The following is a 10,048-nucleotide window of genomic DNA, read 5'->3' as shown; positions in this document are numbered from 1 at the left end:
TCAGAAACCCTCAATTTGGGGCCATTCTACAATATAATTGGCATGGACACTTCAAAACTGTAAAAAAGGAAACAAGAACAGTTCCAGTGATGGAGAGTAAAGACATTTGACAATTAAATGCAATATATACTTTTTGAACTGGATCCTTTTACTAGAAAGAACATTACTGGGACAATTGTTAAAGCTTGAATAGTGTCTGAGGATTAGATGGTTGTGATGCACCAGTATTAACTTACTACTTATGATGGTTATGTAGGAGAATTTCCTTGTTTGTATTAAATACACACTAAAGAATTAGGGGGAGTTGGGGCACCAGGTTGGCCACTTATTCTAAAATGGTGAAAGAAAAATACTCTTTGTACCGTACTTGCAACTTCTGTGATTGTGCTATTTTTTTCATTATTAAAATTATTATGACACAAAAAAAGATAATACCAAGTATTGGCGAGGCTACAGAGCAGCTGTCCCTGGTAGATGGTTAAATGGTACAACCACTTTGGAATATTGTATGTCAGTTTCTTATGAAATTAAAGTTACACCTACTTTTTGACCTAGTAATTCCACTTCTAGAAATATCCACAAAAGGGCTTGTACTAGCATGTTCTTAGCAGATTTAGTTGACATAGTTTCAAACTGGAAAGAACCCAAATGTCCATCAATAAGTGAATGGGTAAGTTGTTGTTTATCCATACAATGGAGTACTATTCAGCAATATACAGGAACTGCTATTACACAGAACAACATGGTTGAATCTCAAAAGAATTACATCGAGTGAAAGAAGCCAGACCTAGATGAATTTATACTTACGATTCCATTTATACGAGGTTCAAGAACAGTTGAAACCACAGAGATTGAAATTAGAATAGTTGTTGCTTTGGGGAAATGGGGATTGACTGGAAAGGGACAAGAGGGAACTTTGTGGGTGTGGAAATGTTTTATATCTTGATTGGATGGGGGTTATATGAGTGTATATATTTGTCAAAACTCATCAAACTGGGCTTCCCTGGTGGCGCAGTGGTTGAGAGTCCGCCTGCCGATGCAGGGGATATGGGTTCGTGCCCCGGTCCGGGAAGATCCCACATGCCGCAGAGCGACTGGGCCCGTGAGCCATGGCCACTGAGCCTGCACGTCTGGAGCCTGTGCTCCGCAATGGAAGAGGCCACAACAGTGAGAGGCCCGTGTACCGCAAAAAAAAAAAAAAAAAAAACTCATCAAACTATACACTTAAAATCTATGCATGTTATTTGTATGCTTCAACTTAAAAGGCTAATTTTTAAAAATGCACTAAATCATTATCAATGGTTATCTCTAGAGGGTAGGATTCTTTCACTTTCCACACTATATATTTCTGAAGTGTTTGGACTTTTTTCCAACAAGCATGTCCTACTTATTTAAAAGAGCCACATTTAGAATCTAAAAAATATAATTACATAATAGTAGGGAGCACCAAAGGGTGCTCAAGCAACTAGTTGTTTGGGGAGAAAATTAAGTTACATCTTCTCCTTTTAAAATATGCCAAAAAAAAAAAAAGTTCAGGTAAGTCAAAGAGTTAATGTATAAAACCCAGCCACAATTTAAAATCAGGCCATAACTAATAGAAAACAGAAGTTAATACTTATCTGATTTCTGAATGGCAGATAAACTATTTAATATTAAAAGTAATGTTAGAAACTCTAAAGGAATAGATTTCTGCTACATAAACATATTGCTATATAATAAAATATAAACAAAATTAAATGCAACAGGAATTTGGGGGATTTATAAAAACATAACATTTGACAGATTTATAGGCAAAATGTGAATTCTAGAAAGGAAGGAAGACTAGAGGAAAGGAAGGAGGAAAGGAGAGAGAAAAAAAGTAGGAAGGAAAGAGAAAAAAGAAGAAAAGGAAAGGAGAGCAAAGGGGAAGGGAGGGGAGGGGAGAGGAGGGGAGGGACTTTAGTACAGAAGGAAAGGAAGGGGCGGGGGCGGGGGGAGAGAAGAGAAATGGCTAATCAACAAGTGAATATAAAATAAACCTGAAATTTTACCTTTCAAATTAGCACATATTATTTTTACATTACAGTATTTGATGGCAGTCATAGACTGGCAAGACGAATACTTGGTCACATGTAGGAGTGTAAATTACTACATTTCTGGAAACCAATCTAGCAATGTGTATCAATAATTTTTAATATGTTTCTATTCTTTGAATCAGAAATGTCTCTTTTTGGAATCTGTCTAAAGGAAGCAATCAAAAAAGTCGCTCTTTTCAGGATTATTCATAATAGCCAAAATAATAAAAACAACTTAAATGCCAAGATTATGGAACTAATTCGTTAAGTCACAGGATATCTGATGATTATTCTACCATTAAATGGTGTTTACAATGAGTTTTTAATGGCGCCTTTTTAAAATGCTCATGATAAACTTAAAAATAGCAAGCCTGGACTCAAGTTTGGCTCCGAAACAGAAATTCCCCGTTGGTGAAAAAAAAACAGTCTCTAGACACACTGCATTTCCCCACCTTCGTTATATTTAAATATTTTCAACTTTAAGTGGTACCTCTGTCCCAATATGCATGTGTGTTACTCAGGGTTTGTTCAGGAAAACACAAGCCACTCTATGTCTTCCGGGTATAAAGGGCATAATATAGCAACAGGGGCTTACAGGACTGTTGGAAGAGCCGAGGGAGCGGAACTCAGGGCAGCTACTGCGAAGGTAGAAGTGGACGTGGAAGGTGTCAGCCTGAAGTTTGGCTCCTGAGAGCTTGCTGGGAAGCCTTCTCACTCACATCTGTGCAGCATCTGGCTGTCGCCACCTCTGCAGAATAATAGATTCCCTCTCCTTTTTGCATTCCAAATTTCCCCCAAATTCCTTTCCTGCAAACTCCTGCCTGGAAGCAGGGGTGGGAGGTGGAGAAAGGGGGTGTCTTCTGGGAAATGTAGTTCCCTGCTGCTCTGCATTGCGGAGGACGGATGGGAGTGATGCTGAATGCTAAAACAGTCTCACCAGCACCACATGCCAGGTCTATCTGAGAATCTTCTGCATGTTTTCCTGTCGGTCAGGGAAGTAGTCAGAAGGCGACAGGTGTTAGGGTTGAATAGAAAAATAATCTAGTTTATAGATATCAGAGGTAGTATCATATTTTTATTATTGAAATAATGTGTGGCATTCCCAGCTTATTTTATTACAAATTTGCAAAACAAAACATAAACTGTATAATTTAAACCAAATTATACAACCTTTTTAGAAAGTTTAGAAAATGACAAGATTCAAAAACTGTTCACCTGAAACCTTCACATTGGTAGGAATGTAAAATGGTGCAGCCACTGTGGGAAACAGTCTGGCAGTTCCTCAAAAAATTAAACAATAGAGTTACCAGTTCCACTCCCAGGAATATTCTGAAGAAAAATGTAAATATATGTTCACACAAAACCTTGTACATTGATGTTCACAGCAGCGTTATTCTTTTTTTAAATTTTTTATTGAGGTATAGTTGATGTACAATATTATTAATACATAAGTTTTAGGTGTACAACATGATTCACAATTTTTAAAGGTTATACTCCATTTATAGTTATTACAGAATATTGGCTGTATTCCCTGTGTTGTACAATATATCCTTGTACCTTATTTATTTATTGATTGGTTTATTGATTTGGCCGTGCTGCATGGCTTATGGGATCCTAGTTCCCCCACCAGGGATCAACCTGGGCCCTCAGCAGTGAAAGCATGGAGTCCACTGGACCGCCAAGGAATTCCCTAGCTTTTTAATTTTATACATAGTAGTTTGTATCTCTTAATCCCCTACCCCCATCTTGCCCCTCCCTGATTCCCTCTCTCCACTGGTAACAACTAGTTTATTCTCTATATCTGTGAGTCTGTTTCTTTTTTGTTATATTCACTGGTTTGCTTTATTTTTTAGATTCCACATATGAGTGATTTCATATGGTATTTGTCTTTCTGTATCTGACTTATTTCACTTAGCATAATACCCTCCAAGTCCATCCATGTTGTTGCAAATGGCAAAATTTAATTCTTTCTTATGGCTTAGTAGTATTCCATTATATATATACTACATCTTCTTTATCCATTCATCTGCTGATGGACGTTTATGTTGTTTCCATATCTTGGCAATTGTAAATAATGCTATGAACATTGGAGTGCATGTATCTTTTTGAATTAGTGCTTGTGTTTTTTGTGGTTATATACCCAGGAGTGGAATTGCTGGGTCATATGGTAGGGTAGTTCTATTTTTAGTTTTTTAAGAAACCTCCATACTGTTTCCCCACAGTGGCTGCATCAATTTACACCAACAGTGTATGAGGGTTCATTTTTCTCCATATCCTCCCAACATTTGTTATTTGTGTTCTTTTTCATTGAGTTTTGGTTTTTTTTTTTTTTTTTCCTGTACGTGGGCCTCTCACTGTTGTGGCCTCTCCCGTTGCGGAGCACAGGCTCCGGACGCGCAGGCTCAGCTGCCATGGCTCACGGGCCCAGCCGCTCTGCGGCATGTGGGATCTTCCTGGACCGGGGCACGCACCCGTGTCCCCTGCATCATCGGCAGGCGGACTCTCAACCACTGCGCCACCAGGGAAGCCCTTTGTGGTCTTTTTGATGATAGTCATTCTGACATGTGTGAGGTGATATCTCATTGTGGTTTTCATTTGTATTTCCCTGATTATTAGTGATGTTGAGCACATTTTCATGTACTTGTTGGCTATCTATATGTCTTATTTGGAAAAATGTCTATTCAGATCTTCTACCCATTTTTTAGCTGGGTTTTTTGTTTTTTTCATGGTGAGTTGTATGAGCTATTTATATATTTTGGATATTAACCCCTTATTGGTCCTATTATCTGCAAATATTTTCTCCTATTCAGTAGGGTGTCTTTTAATTTTGTTGATGGTTTCCTTTGCTGTGCAAAAGCTTTTACGTTTAATTAGGCCCCATCTTTAAAATTTTTGCTTTTATTTCCCTTACTTTAGGAGAGAGATCAAAAAATATATATTGCTACAATTTATGTCAAAGAGTGTTCCACCTATGTTTTCCTTTAGGAGTTTTATGGTTTCCAGTCTTACATTTTGAATATATTTTTGTATATGGTGTTAGAGCATGTTTTAATTTCATTCTTTTCCATGTAGCTGTACAGTTTTCCAGGCACCACTTATTGAAGAGACTGTCTTTTTTCCATTGTCTATTCTTGCTTCCTTTGTTGTAGATTAATTGATGATAAGTGCATGGGTTTATTTCTGGGGTGTCTATTCTGTTCCATTGATTTACGTGTCTGTTTTTGTGCTAGTACCATACTGTTTTGATTACTGTAACTTTGTAGTATTGTCTAAAGTCAAGGAGCATGATACCTCCAGCTCTGTTTTTCTAAAAATTGTTTTGGCTGCTCAGGGTCTTTTTTGTTTTTGTACAAATTTTAAAATTATTTGTTCTAGCTCTGGGAAAAATACCCTTAGTATTTTGATAGGGATTACATTGAATTTGTAGATTGCCTTGGGTAATATGGTCATTTTAATATTATATCTTCCAAGATATGAACATGGTATATCTTTCCATGTGTTTGTGTCATCTTCAATTTCTTTCATCAGCGACTTATAGTTTTCCAAGTACAGGTCTTTGCTTCCTTAGGCAGGTTCGTTCCTAGATATTTTATTCTTTTCAATGTGATTGTAAATGGGATTGTTTCCTTAATTTCTCTTTCTGATAGTTTGTTGTTGTTAGTGTATAGGAATGCAAGAGATTTCTGTGTATTAATTTTGTGTCCAGCAACTTTATCAAATTCATTGATTAGCTCTAGTAGTTTTCTGGTGGCATCTTTAGGATTTTTCTATGTATAGTATCATGTCATCTGCAAACAGTGACAATTTTACTTCTTCTTTTCCAATTTGGATTCCTTTTATTTCTTTTTCTTCTCTGATTGCCATGGCTAGGACTTCCAAAGCTATGTTGAATAATAGTGGCGAGAGTGGACATCCTTGTCTTGTTCCTGACCTTAGAGGAAATGCTTTCAGCTTTTCACCATTTAGAATGATGTTTGCTGTGGGTTTGTCATATATGGGCTTTATTATGTTGAGGTAGGTTCCCTCTGTGCCCAGTTTCTGGAGAGTTTTTATCACAGATGGATGTTGAATTTTATTAAAAGCTTTTCCCTCATCTATTGAAATGATCATATGGTTTTTATTATTCAGTTTGTTAATGTGGTGTATCACATTGATTGATTTGCAGATATTGAAAACTCCTTACATCCCTGGGATAAATCCCACTTGATCATGGTGTATGATCCTTTTAATGTATTATTGGATTCTGTTTGCTGGTATTTTGTTGAGGATTTTTGCATCTATGTTCATCAGTGATATTGGCCTGTAATTTTCTTTTTTGTGTGTGATATCCTTGTCTGGTTTTGTCTGGTGATGGTGGATTCATAGAATGAGCTCAGAAGCATTCCTTCCTCTGCAACTTTTTGGAATAGTTTCAGAAGGATAGGTATTAACTCTTTTCTAAATGTTTGGTAGAATTCACTGATAAAGCCATCTGATCCTGGAGTTTTGTTTGTTGGGAATTTTTGTTTGTTTTATTTTGTTTGTTTTTTTACCAATTCAATTTCAGTACTGGTAATTGGACTGTTCACATTCTCCATTTCTTCCTGGTTCAGTCTTAGGAGACTGTACATTTCTAGGAATTTATACATTTCTTCTAGGTTGTCCATTTTAAGCATTAATAGCCAAAACATGGAAACAATCAAAATATCCACCAACTAATGAATGAATAAGCAAATGTGGTATATCCACACAATGGAATATTATCTGGCCATGAAAAGAAATGAATTACTGATACATACTACAACATGGATGAATCTTGAAAATAGTATGCTAAGTGAAAGACACAAAGGCCACATACTTTATGATTTCATTTATATGAAATGTCCAGAATAGGCAAGTATATAGAAATAGAAAGTCAATTAGGGTCTAGGGAAAATGGGGACTGGGGAGTGATTGTTAATAGTAATTGCTACTACCAGGTTTCTTGGTGGGGGGTGATAAAAATGTTCTAAAATTAGATAGTGGTGATGGTTGTGAACACACTAAAAATCATCAACTTGTACACTTTAAAAATTGTGGTAAAATATACATAACATAAAATTTATCATTTTAACAATTTTAAAATGTACAGTTCAATGAAATTCAGTACATTTACATTGTTGTGCAACCATCACCACTATACATCTCCAGAACTCTTTTCATATTACAGACTAAAACTCCATAGCCTATTAAACAATAACTCCTCATCCCCTCCTCTCTCCAGCCCTTGGCAACCACCATTCTACTTTCTGTCTCTATGATTTTGACTTCTTTAGGTACCTCATGTAAGTGGATCGTACTGTATTTTTCTTTTTGCGAGCAGCTTATTTCACTGAGATAATGTCCTCAAGGTTCGACCAAGTTGGAGCATGTGTAAGAATTTCTTTTCTTTTAAAAGGAAGATATTATTCAGTATATATGTGAATATATACACTGGTTGTATATATTCAGGTTGCTTCAACCTTTTGGCTGTTGTGAATAATGCTGTTATGCCCATAGGTGTTCAAATATCTTTTTAAAACCCTGCTTTCAGTACTTTTGGGTTTACTCCTAGGATTGGAATTGCTGGGTCATAGAGAAACTCTGTTTTTCATTTTTTTGAGGAACCACCATACTGTTTTCCATAATTGCTGCACTATTTTATCTTCCCACCAGCAATGCACATGGGTTCCAGTTTCTCCATATTCTTGCCAACATTTGTTATTTTCTGTTTAAAGAAAAAAATTTTTTAATGATAGTCATCTTAATGGACGTGAAATGGTATCTTACTGTGGGTTTTTTTTTTTTTACGCTTCACAAATTTGCATGTCATCCTTGTGCAGAGGTCATCCTAAACTCTGTTATTATCTCAATTTTAGTATATGTGTTGCTGAAGCAAGCACTTGTGGTTTTGATTTGCATTTTCAATTGGTTGCTTTTAAGGCATTAGCTCTTTTAATTAATTAATTAATTTAAAAAATTGGGTTGTGCTGGGTCTTAGTTGCTGCAGGTGGGCTCCTTAGCTGCGGCTCACCGGCTCCTTAGTTGTGGCACCTAGCCTCCTTAGTTGTGGCATGCGCACTCTCAGCTGTGGCATGCATGTGGGATCTAGTTCCCTGACCAGGGATTGAACTTGGGCCCCCTGCATTGGGAGCATGGAGTCTTAACCACTGTTCCACCAGGTAAGTCCCCAATTGTTCACTTTTAAAGAGTGAATTTTGTCATACAGTAATTACATGTCAATTTGAAAAACTGTTCGTTGAGAGACCCTAGAAGCACTGAGCATGCCTAATGTTCAGATCTTGGCTTCTAAATGTCTGTCTTCACTAAAGCAGCCCCAGTCTGGGGCAGAGAAAGTAGAAGGTAAGCCTGGGACATTTCATTGTGCCAAAAAGCAAGGAAGTGCTCAAATAATGATGGGACATGTCTAAAGGACAATGGCTAAATTTGGGACAATTTGAGCATCAAAAAGAACAATGACTGTAATTGTAATATAATGCATAAATAACAATCCATGAATTCATAGTAATAAAAAGGAGAGAGAGAGAGAAAAAAAAGTGATTCTTTATGCAAGAGGGCAAGGAATGATAGAATTTAAAAATCATCATTTTTTGCAACTCCTAATGAAATAATTGGTTCAAGCAAGGATTAGTAATATATGCTGCAGCCATTAAGTGAACAATTATCAGAAAACCATACATCCACATGGTATCATCCCCAGATTACATATTAATTGCAAATGGAAACACATACCTTTGCAATGGAGAAGTCTGGCGATCACAACTTTAAACAAGTGATCAAATTCAACATGAAAACTTGTAGAAAAGCTTGATATTTGTGCTTCCTAATATGAGGCAACATTAAGTACACAACATCAACTATTAAGTGTTCTTACTAAAATCGTTTGTCTGAACGTAATCAAGCTTCTCTAGACCTGATCTCCATTTTCTAGGAATTCAGGGGATAGTGGGACAAGTGAAAGGACGCCATGTAGGATATTTTACAAGGCAATTGACCTAAAATCTTCAAAAAGTCAATGCCATGAAGAAAAAGAAAATAAAGAGCAGCAGCAATGGGACTGCTGTACAGTGTGTCATACAGAGTGAAGTAAGTCAGAAAGAGAAAAACAAATACTGTATGCTAATGAATATATATGGAATCTTAAAAAAAAGAAAATGGTACTGATGAACCTAGTTGCAGGGCAGGAATAAAGAGGTAGACATAGAAAATGGACTTGAGGACATGGGGTGGGAGGGTGAAGCTGGGGTGAAGTGAGAGTAGCATCAACATATATAAACTACTGAATGAATGTAAAATAGTTGGCTGGTGGGAAGCAGCCAAATAGCACAGGGAGATTGGCTTGGCTCCGTGCTTTGCAATGACCTAGAGGGGTGGGATAGGGAGCATGGGAGGGAGGCTCAAGAGGGAGGGGATATGGGGACACGTGTATGCATATGGCTGATTCGCTTTGTTGTGCAACAGAAACTAACACAGTATTGTGAAGCAATTATACTCCAATAAAGATTTTTTTAAAAAAAGACATTTGAGAGACCGAATTAAACAATAACAACCGCAACAAAACACAACACCTGTTCAGTAAGGGCCTGCTGCTGATTGCATATAGATTTTGTAAATTGATGCTAAAATGATGCAGGCACATTATTTATCATGCTTTAATGATAATCTAAAATACTTATTGTTAAAATTTTTTAATGAATGTAAATTTTTATTGTAAATCTCTTTCGTATTCCCTCCCTTATGGGAAAAGAAATTATAATCACATAAAGGGCTGTGCCTGAAAGCAGATAATATAGCATATGCTTCATGATATTTGTATGATTTATCACTAGATCACAGATTCAACCTGGAAGAAAATAGAAATGTATGGAACAATTTTTCAGGTCATTAGGCATGTAAAATCATTCCACTTGTTAATGCCATTAACTGCAGTGTGGGCCACTTCATAACATAATATTTCTAGACAAAGTGAAGCTTTA

At 36.6% G+C, this 10,048-nt stretch overlaps 1 non-coding gene across 1 annotated transcript; it reads right to left on the bottom strand.

Moving 5' to 3' along the window:
* Positions 1-7,849: 7,849 nt before the first annotated feature.
* On the bottom strand, positions 7,850-7,954 carry LOC132489730 (U6 spliceosomal RNA). The gene has a single exon (XR_009532109.1). It is a non-coding gene; the product is annotated as a U6 spliceosomal RNA (small nuclear RNA).
* Between the last annotated feature and the right edge of the window lie 2,094 nt (positions 7,955-10,048).

This window comes from Mesoplodon densirostris, chromosome 4, assembly GCF_025265405.1.
Source record: "Mesoplodon densirostris isolate mMesDen1 chromosome 4, mMesDen1 primary haplotype, whole genome shotgun sequence".
Lineage (NCBI taxonomy): Eukaryota > Metazoa > Chordata > Mammalia > Artiodactyla > Ziphiidae > Mesoplodon > Mesoplodon densirostris.
Note: the sequence above shows the minus strand (reverse complement) of the source record. Positions and strands in the feature narration are given on the sequence as shown.